At 40.1% G+C, this 10,292-nt stretch overlaps 1 long non-coding RNA gene across 1 annotated transcript; it reads right to left on the bottom strand.

Moving 5' to 3' along the window:
* Positions 1 to 1,603: 1,603 nt before the first annotated feature.
* LOC125140659 lies at positions 1,604 to 2,509 on the bottom strand. Its single transcript, XR_007139870.1, has 2 exons — positions 1,834 to 2,509; positions 1,604 to 1,648 (listed from the first exon to the last, which is right to left on the bottom strand). It is a non-coding gene; the product is annotated as an uncharacterized LOC125140659 (long non-coding RNA).
* Between the last annotated feature and the right edge of the window lie 7,783 nt (positions 2,510 to 10,292).

Genomic DNA, 10,292 nt, shown 5'->3' with positions numbered 1-10,292 from the left:
CAGGCAGCAGAGTAAATGATTAAATTATATACGATTATATTATATATGGTATATAATAAATATCAACTTTCAGATCAGTTTTAGGACAAATATAATAGAACACATATTTATTAAAGAGTTTAGATTAGACCTACTGTAAATATTATCTATGATACAGAATATAAACTTCAGATCACTGTTTTTATAACAAATCACCGTTCAGTCAGATTAAAGAAACTGATGTGATAAATGTCCTCTATTCTCTTCATTTATGGTTTAAATATCAGAGAAATCCTACATAGTGCATCGTTTATGTATTATAAGTTGTTACAAAACAATTACTGTATTAATACAATATAAAGGATGTATTAAAGAAGTAAATGTGTTTATTTTACAGAATATGATGACGTGGAGGAGAAATCTCAGAAGGACAGGGACCATGTGACTGAGACACGTCTCCAAAGGCCTTTTCTCAGGAAATTACATTTCAACTTTTATAAACACAAAACATGACTTTATTATACTTCTAATAATTCCATTTATTCTGAACCATGTTCATTTTCTCACCTTGTTATTAGTAAATAAATTAGGGAGAGTTAAATCACCTCCATTATTACTTAACAAATGTTTCCAGCTTTCCTTTTACAACTCATTTAGTGCTATAAGTCATAGTGAGCTTAAATATCACTGACACACCACACCTCATTTATCACCAGTTTATTCCATCAAAATCACTTTAATGTTCATTACAATCTTTTGATGAAACAACTGATCTTATCGTTCATGTTGATCTGAAACTTGTGAATCTGTTATTCAGTGTTTTTAAAAATGTGTTAATTACATTCCACTTGCCAGAAGAACACTTGTTTATTACAATATGTTAAAACTTGTTATGAGCCAGAAATATGGAACTGTCTTAGCTTTGGAGGATTCCAAGATGGCGCCGATATGTTTGGCCTGCCACTTGCTCCTCTGGTTTTTCATGTTTGATTTCGCTACTGTCTCATCGTTAATTGTGTATGATCGCACCTTGCTGATGGAACTGCGTTGTACAACGAATCACCTCTTAAATACCCAGTCCTTTAAACCACCACCGCCACTGTTGACATTTATTCCTCCTTTCCTGAGACGCCCTGTCTGTCTGCTACCAGGCAGGATGCGCCGCAGAAGACGCAGTCGGAGAGGCGGGTTACATGTCATGCTGAGGACTCACCTGGATTCTTCGTCTCCGAGAAGTCAAGATCAACCAGGATGTGACAATGCTATCGATGGCTTCGGCTGGTTGGCTCCAACACCGGCGTTCCGTTTCCGCGTCTCCGCCGCGCTGATACTTCCACTCGGGGTTGTGTCCAAGGAAATCTCCGTCCAATTCCTCGTGTGACATCGTCGCCTGTCAACTTGTCCACGTTCCGCATGGCACTTTGTAACACCAGATCGCTCAATAACAAAACATTTGTCCTCAATGATGTCATTTCCTCCCACAATCTGGATCTGTTTTTCCTCACAGAAACTTGGCTTCCCCCAGGTGACGTCAGTGCCTTTTCGGAAATTCTCCCCTCTGGTTATGTAGTGGGTTTTCTTCTGCGTTGTGTATTTTTAGAATTAAAGAGATGTCACACCATGATGCAGTTGTCAAATGGTTTACTTTTGGCCTCTCGGGATCTCTCCTCTGTGTTACACACAACAGATAGCATCAGGCAGTAACAGGATTACGTCTGATCGAGAAGTGCCTCTCATCGCATTGAAATCCCGCGAAAGAGAGCATTAAAACAAAATATCAAACATACAATTGTAACATGAGAAATAAGAAAATCTAAGAATAGGCACGAACACTGAAATTATCTATTTACATACCTGTGTTACACACAACAGATAGCATCAGGCAGTAACAGGATTACGTCTGATCGAGAAGTGCCTGTCAATCATTACAGGTATATTTATATATGTGTAAATCTCTTGGATCATTAAGAATAAATACAACGTTATACAACAAAGTTTCAGCAGCCCACTGCACGTGTCATGGCAGCCATTACGTGAATTCGCACTTTACATTAAACATATTTTTACAATGTGCATAACTCAGATTAATAATGTCTTCACAAAAAATTACTAAATTGTTTAAAGTACTAAACAATCACATTTTGTACAGAACGTACATAAACAGTAAATAATTAACTACTTTTAAACACTTTCTTGGGGAGCTGATAAAACATACCTCTCATCGCATTGAAATCCCGCGAAAGAGAGCGCACACCGGAAATTACGTCAGCTCCACCCTCACGCTTGCACATGACCATTATACAATTCTTAATAAACATTTTTAAAAAGGTGAACAGTTTCAAAAAGGAGAGAAAACAAAACCAATAAAGAAATAATGTTTGTAGAAAAAGAAATAAAAATAATATTTTTCTAGTGGTCACGTGACCATTCATCACCGTGCCATCTCTTCTAACACGAACATCAAAATAAAAGCCTTGTGTTAGTACAATTAATTAATAATAATTTAAATAATCTAGTGTAACAACATTACCCTCGCCACAGTTACCTTTACCTAAACACACCGCGGCAAACGGGTAGGGGCGGGGGGATAGCCACCTTACATAGACAAGTGCCGCTAGTTGTCCACTAGAGGGTATTCCAGTTTCGAGTCACAAGTATTTGTTCTTACACTACCCTGTCCGATCTTATGTGCAGTAATCTACCGGCCGCCCAAATTAAATAAATATTTTTTAATTGAGTTCTCAGAGTTTCTGACAGAGTTTCTAGCAAAGTTTGACAACATTTTAATCTGTGGTGACTTTAACATTCATGTTTGCTGCCCCTCTGATAAACCTGCTAATGAATTTAAGGCACTTTTAGACTCATTAGATCTGGCTCAGTCCATTTCCTGTCCCACCCATAGGTTAGGTCACACTCTTGACCTTATTATCTCTCGTGGGGTGATTGTGTCAACCTGTGAGGTCATGGATTTTCCCATCTCTGACCATTCTCTAATACGGTTTGACATTTGGGCTGTTCCACCTGCACCAACGTCTACCACCCCCCATCGCCGTCGCATTTTTACCTCATCTACAGTCGATGACTTTGCTGCTGCTTTCTCTGTTTCTGATCTCGCTGCTGAATTGGCATCGCTGCTGAATTGGCATCGCCTCTTTGCCCGGAACGTTTCCTCGCCTCCTTCCATACCACTTGCTCCCGGATTATGGACTCTGTTGCGCCCTACAAGGTTAAGTCGACCAATGGTACATTGGACCCCTGGCTCAATGATACAACTCGGGCCCTCAGGCGCCGGTGTAGACAGGCTGAGCGAAAATGGAAGAAGGATACGTTGCAGGTGTCTCTGGAGATGTTTAGAGACAGTCTTGCCACCTATCAGAGTGCACTTAAGGAAGCTAAAGGACAGTACCTTTCTGCTCTCATCAATAACAGTAGCCACCGCCCTGGAATTTTATTCAGCATTATCAATTCTGTTATAAATCCGGTGTCTGTCGCATTGAATGACGTATCTGTAAACATATGCAATGCATTCAAGCAACATTTTTTGGACAAGGTTTTGTTTGTTAGGCAAACCATTACACAAGTCCCCACTGTTGCCATGTCCACTCGTGCGGTGCAATGTGTGCTAGAGAACTTCGATGCAGTTACTCTGGCGGACCTGAAAAAAGCTGTCCACGAGTTGAAGCCTACCACCTGCCCCCTAGACGCTGTTACTACCAGGATTTTGAAGGAGACGGTTGACATCATAGGTCCCATCCTTGTCCCCTTGATAAACAGCTGTTTTAGGGTGGGTACTGTTCCCGCTGCTCTCAAACACGCTATTGTGAGACCACTGCTCAAGAAACCCAACCTTGATCCCTCCATAATCTCCAACTTCCGTCCTATATATAACCTGTCATTTCTGTCTAAGTTGATGGAGAAGCTTGTTTCCGCACAGCTGCAGTCTCACCTTCAACTGCACGGCATTGGTGATACATTTCAGTCCGGTTTCAGGTCAAGACATAGCACTGAATCAGCGCTATTGAGGGTCCATAATGACATTCTTAGAGCCCTGGATGGGAAAAGCTCTGTGGTTTTGGTATTACTGGACCTAACTGCTGCATTTGACACCGTGGATCATGCCATCCTCATCTCTCGTCTCCAACATGTTGTTGGTCTGCAGGGTGCGGTGTAAAAATTGGTTCTCATCATACCTCACTAACAGAACCTTTTCAGTAATGCTTAATGACTATTCTTCCTCGGTTGCTCCTCTATCATCTGGTGTGCCTCAAGGATCTATTCTTGGTCCTACTCTGTTCTCACTCTACATGCTGCCACTTGGTCAACTCATCTCCAATCACAATGTTCAATTTCATTTCTATGCTGACGACCTCCAGATCTATCTTCCCGTGACTCTGAGTAATCGTTCTGCATTGGACCCGCTCCATAATTGCCTTCAGGATATCAAACAGTGGCTTTCCCAGAACTTCCTTCATCAGAATGAAGAAAAGACTGAGTACATCCTGTTTAGCCCAGATTCATCCAGCAGTTCTCTTACTTTTGGTTCTCTAACACCTCAGTTTGCTCCTACCGTGCATAACCTGGGTGTTATTTTTGACAAGAGTATGCACTTCGACAAGCAAATCAGTGCAGTAGTGAAGGCGAGCTTTTATCAGCTAAGACTACTCAGCAAGGTAAAATCATTCTTGTCTCAAGCTGACGTTGAAAAAGCTATACATGCCTTCATCAGCTCAAGGATTGACTACTGTAATGCTCTCTACACTGGACTTAATCAATCAATTCTCAATTGGACAAAATGCGGCAGCACGTCTTCTCTCCAACACCTCCAAACGCTCACACATCACCCCTGTCCTCCACTCGCTTCACTGGCTTACGGTGCGGTTTAGGGTGGAGTATAAGGTCCTTCTCTGTGTGTTCAAGGCCATCAATGGTCTGGCCCCAGCCTATCTCACAGAATTAATAAAGGTCTACCAACCAGCCAGATCTCTCCGCTCCTCTGGACCTCTCTGGTCATTCCCAAATATAATAATGAGAAGTTTGGAGGCCGGTCATTTGCCATCAAGGGACCAAAGCTGTGGAACGCACTTCCAGCACATTTACGATCCATCACTGTGCTGAGTGTTTTTAAATCACAGTTGAAGACATATTTATTCATACAAGCTTTTAATGTGTAGACCCGGTTTCAACTGCTATTTTATGTTTCATTGTGTTCTTATTGATTTTATTTATTTTGTTTTTTATTGTTGTTTTACTGGAAAGCACCTTGTGCTCCTTTTGGCTGGTGTAAGGTGCTCTATAAATAAAATTTGATTGATTGATTGATTGATTGATTGATTGATTAAATAGATAAACATTTTTCATTCCATATGTTCAGGTTGTTGTTTTATATTTTAATATCTAAATCAATATTCTGTGTTTTTTCCTGTTGATGTTCTATACATCTCCTCATAATATATATAATCAGGGCTGCAGGAAGATGATTTACATTGTGGGAGCTGGAATTTTAAGCAGCGTTCATATGACATGTGCTATTACATCCAATGAGGCTACTTGAGAGATCCGGGCCCTGAAGAAGCTCTTTGTTTAGGGATGTACCTTGAAACGTGGATGCACAATCAAACACAACCCTAATCTTCCCTTTTCTCTTATGGTACACACCATGATGGGGTATGTACCATACTCTACCAGGGGTTCCAGGTAAATGATCTTGTGGCACCTTTTCAGCATGCCCTTTATCCAAAAGTTCACTCATGAATTTCTTGTAGTCAGCAAAGAATACGTGATCCCGTTGAAATTTCTTCATTAGATTAATTGCTCGCTGTTCGGCAATCCTTCGATTGTTAGGCAAATAGATGTCACCTTGAGGAAATGGAAGGCGCAATTGATAGTGACCATCTTGTTTGATAAAAGAATCTGCTGCAATTTTAAGGAACATCTTATTCTCAATGGAGTCTTCAGATCTCTCATCGCATGCCTTTTCAGGAAAATTACGGGTTGCCGTGCCGTGCACGGCATGGAAGTCAAGGTGGCCACTAGGGGATGACCCAGAAACAAGCTTCAATTCAACTTTAAAGCATCAAATCCTCCAAAAACACGAAAAAACCTATTTACCTATTAAAGTTTATACTCTCAATATTTTTTAAGCCCACACACAAAGCATAATATGATTCACAGCCTTCATACAATTAGAAAAAATTTTTGAACAAAACTGACCTAGGTGGCGCTAGACCGGTTTTTCCCTTACCTTTAGACGCGTCTCTTTCTTCACTGGGGTAATATATTCCAAAACAAATAATCCACAAAAATCCACACAGGTCCAAGGAATTGAAATCTGTAAGCCTTTTAATCCAAAACGCTCTGGTCACGCCGCAAATATTCCGTTAGTGTTCTGAAAACTGGAAACAGAAGTGCGCCATCATCTCATTTTGCCGCTCTAACTTCTAATTGGGATATTCAAAAATTCAAAGTCTACATCATATTTATAGCCTAGGTCCTAATGAATCAAATAAGCCCTCATTTGAGCGAATCGGTGCTTGTATGGCAGAGATAGACGGCTGAGAAGCCAATGATGGCATGACCTCATTTTTTGGGAACCCGCCTTTGACTGACAATTACTCCTTCCAATAGCAATGACCTATACAGCTGTTTAGCCAATAAGCAGACGATTCCAATGGTATGCGGCATGCCGTATGTTCTTTGCCTGTGTCTGCGTGAACTGGATGCGCAGAAGAATTCTTGCGTAATCCTTGACCTTTTGTCCCTCTCACAGCTCAGGGTGTCAAGTTACAGGCCTGTTTTCACACCAGAGTGATAGAGAGAGAGTCTATGCTTGTTTTAGGCCTTTCAGACTGAGCCTGCAGCCTTTTATTTCAAAGTTATATAGTAAACAAGTACACAAAAACGCTGCACCCGACGACCAGGGCCGTAGAAAAATATTCATATAAAATCCATTTTTGGGTCTTTTGACTTGAAATTTTTTTTTGGTGAAAGCCAAGACATGTGGCTATGACTTTCAGTTGCTATTTTGTCCCCAGCATGTTCCAGAAAAATAAGAGTAATCAGTTTATCAGGTAAACAACCCAGGCGGAAATGAAAACCTTCCATTCTAGCCCCTGTAACTTTGTGCCAGTAAGGCCTAGAATCAATCTGAAACTAGTTCCTGAAACTAGAGAATCTCTTTTTTCAAATGAGACGCCTGTGTGTCAAAGTATGTGGGAGCTGTACCACTTTTTGTTGGGCAAGTCATGTAGGCGAAAAACGAGCCATAGGGGGCGAGATCCTACTGACTCACAAGAAGCTCTTCTAAATTAGTGAGAGAAATCCTATTACAGAACACTTTTCGTCTTTTATTTCTACTAGCTGGAAGGCCTTTGCCTAATGGGCCATTAATAAGCCATCCTAGTTGAGTTAAGACTGCATAAGGTCCATCTCCTTGGCTATTAATGACTCTCCATGGTTCCATAAGCTTTGTAGCATTAACTCCAATTAACAGGTTAACTTCTGCATCAATGGTATTCAAACGAACATCTTTAAGGTAGGGCCAGCATTTAATGTCTTCCTCAGTGGGAATGTTTTCTTTACCAACGGGTATAGAAGCTTGAGTAAAAACCTCTGGCAGTGGCATGAAATTATTGCTATTGAGGCTGCTTACTTTCAACCTATCTAGTTTGTAGTCTATGTAGAAATTGGCCTCTCTTGTCCCATAGTCCTAAGAAGAACTTTTGTTTTTCTTCCTCTTACTTGGAGATCTTCCATTAGTTTTTCGGTACAGAAAGTAACAGAACTTCCCGGGTCAAGAAAAGCATAGGTCTCAATGATTTTACTGCCATTGCAGGCTTTGATCTTCACAGGCAAAATGGCCAGTTTATAGTCAAGGGAACCAGCCTGTTCTGTTGACACCACAGCAATAGTAACCGGAATGCCTCCAGCGTTTGTAGTTGCCTCACTGTTGCCTTTATCTTTGTAAGCTTGATGCTCAGCATGTAGGATTGTTGGATGTCTTTTATGACAAATCTTACATTCTAAACATTTTCTACACATTTTACTCATGTGCTCCTTCGAAAGACAGGCAAAACATAATCCTTTTCCTTTCAGGAAATCAATCTTCTCTTCATGAGCCTTTAAAGTTATCTGATGACATGATTCCAGAGCATGATACCAGAGCAAAATATACAAGGTGTCTGCAGTGCTGCCTCCTTCATGTCTCTTGTACTCAAAGTCAATGGTGATAAAGCAGTTGCAAAACTTTTCTTACTCCCAAGCTTTGTGTAACGAAGCTCAGTCCTAGCTTTAGGTCCCTTTGTTACAGGTGTAAAGTCTTGAATATTGCCAAAAAGAGGATCTTGAAGGATCTTGGCCTGTTTTTCAATAAAGGAAAACAAACACATCCTTGAATTTGGCTCTATTTGGCTTTTGTTCAAAAAGATCACAGGCCGTGTTCCTCCACTTTTCCCTTAATTTATATGGAAGCTTTTATATAATCTGTCTAAGATTTGATGGCAAATCAAGGACCAACATATTAGGAAGATCGTCTGCAGCATTACAGCAGCCTCTTAGGTAAAGTGCATAAGCATTAAGAGCCTTTCCATCATCACCCTTGATATTGCACCAACTTAGGGCCTTCTCTATATAAGCACTGGTAATTTTCACTTCATCACCAAAATTAAGTTCCAAGAGCCTTTTAGCTTCTGCATAAGCAAATGAACATGAAAATTGACATAGTGAACATTAAATTTACAATTACAATTACAATTTACAATTAAATACACATTTTGACTTTTTGGCTCCTACAATTATTATTATTATTATTATTATTATTATTATTATTATTATTATTATTATTATTATTACTACTACTACTACTACTACTAATAATAATAATAATAATAATAATAATAATAATAATAATAAAACTCATATTATCTAAAAATTATAATGAGTTTTATTATTATTATTATTAATAATAATAATAATAATAATAATAATAAAACTCATATTATCTAAAAATTATAATGAGTTTTATTATTATTATTATTATTATTATTATTATTAATAAAAATAATAATAATAATAATAATAATAATAATAATAATAATAATAATTTATTATTATAAATTATTATAATATATGAGAGGAGGATGAGAATCATCACCTCCAAGTCCGAGGCCATGGTTCTCAGTCGGAAAAGGGTGGCTTGCCCCCTTCAGGTTGGTGGAGAGCTCCTGCCTCAAGTGGAGGAGTTTAAGTATCTTGGGGTCTCGTTCAGGGGTGAGGGAAGGATGGAGCGAGAGATCGACAGGCGGATTGGTGTATCTTCTGCAGTGATGCAGTCAATATACCGATCTGTTGTGGTGAAGAAAGAGCTGAGCCACAAGGCGAATCTATGTCCCTACCCTCACCTATGGCCATGAGCTTTGGGTCATGACTGAAAGGACGAGATCCCGGATACAGGCAGCCGAAATGGGTTTCCTCCGCAGGGTGGCTGCGCGCTCCCTAAGAGATAGGGTGAGGAGCTCGGTCACTCGGGAGGAGCTCAGAGTAGAGCTGCTGCTCCTCCACATCAAGAGGAGTCAGCTGAGGTGGCTCGGGCATCTGTTTCAGATGCCTCCCTGGGGAGGTGTTCCGACCGGGAGGAGGCCCCGGGGAAGATTTGTTCATTCATGGGTCTGAGTTACTGCATGATATTGATGTGATGTTTGACACTTAGTGTCACTTCCTGTTTTCGGGACGTCATTTCCTGTGTTTGAATTGTTTCTCAAGCTAAACAAAAAACTATAAACACTCAGAAAATGTGTTTTAGTAACTTTATTAACATAAAAGTAGATCATAGCAAATGATCTTCTCAGCTGTCCTCACTGTCCTCTGCAGGGTCTTGTGACCCGAGATGGTGCAGTTCTCACACCAGACAGTGATGCAGCTGCTTAGGATGATCTCAAAGGTCCCTCGGTAGAATGTGGTCAGGATGGGGGGAGGGAGATGGGCTTTCCTCAGTCTTAGTAAGAAGTAGAAACGCTGCTGTGCTAACTTAGTGATGGAGCTGGTGTTGAGTGACCAGGTTAAGTTCTGAGAGAGAGAGAGAGAGAGAGAGAGAGAGAGAGAGAGAGAGAGAGAGAGAGAGAGAGAGATGAAAACTGTTAGGCACCTTCGATCTGAAGCTAGGACTGTTAAATATAAGATCTCTTGTATCTAAAGCTCGTGTGCATAATGAAATGATTACAGATCAGAAGTTTAGTGTTCTGTGTTTAACAGAAACATGGGTCAAACCAAACCAGTTTGTATTACAAGTATTGTAGCTCCACTTAAAAGGAAAGTAATTA

This window comes from Tachysurus fulvidraco, unplaced genomic scaffold, assembly GCF_022655615.1.
Source record: "Tachysurus fulvidraco isolate hzauxx_2018 unplaced genomic scaffold, HZAU_PFXX_2.0 HiC_scaffold_68_np12, whole genome shotgun sequence".
Classification (NCBI taxonomy): domain Eukaryota; kingdom Metazoa; phylum Chordata; class Actinopteri; order Siluriformes; family Bagridae; genus Tachysurus; species Tachysurus fulvidraco.
This window is presented reverse-complemented; position numbering and strand designations above follow the sequence as displayed.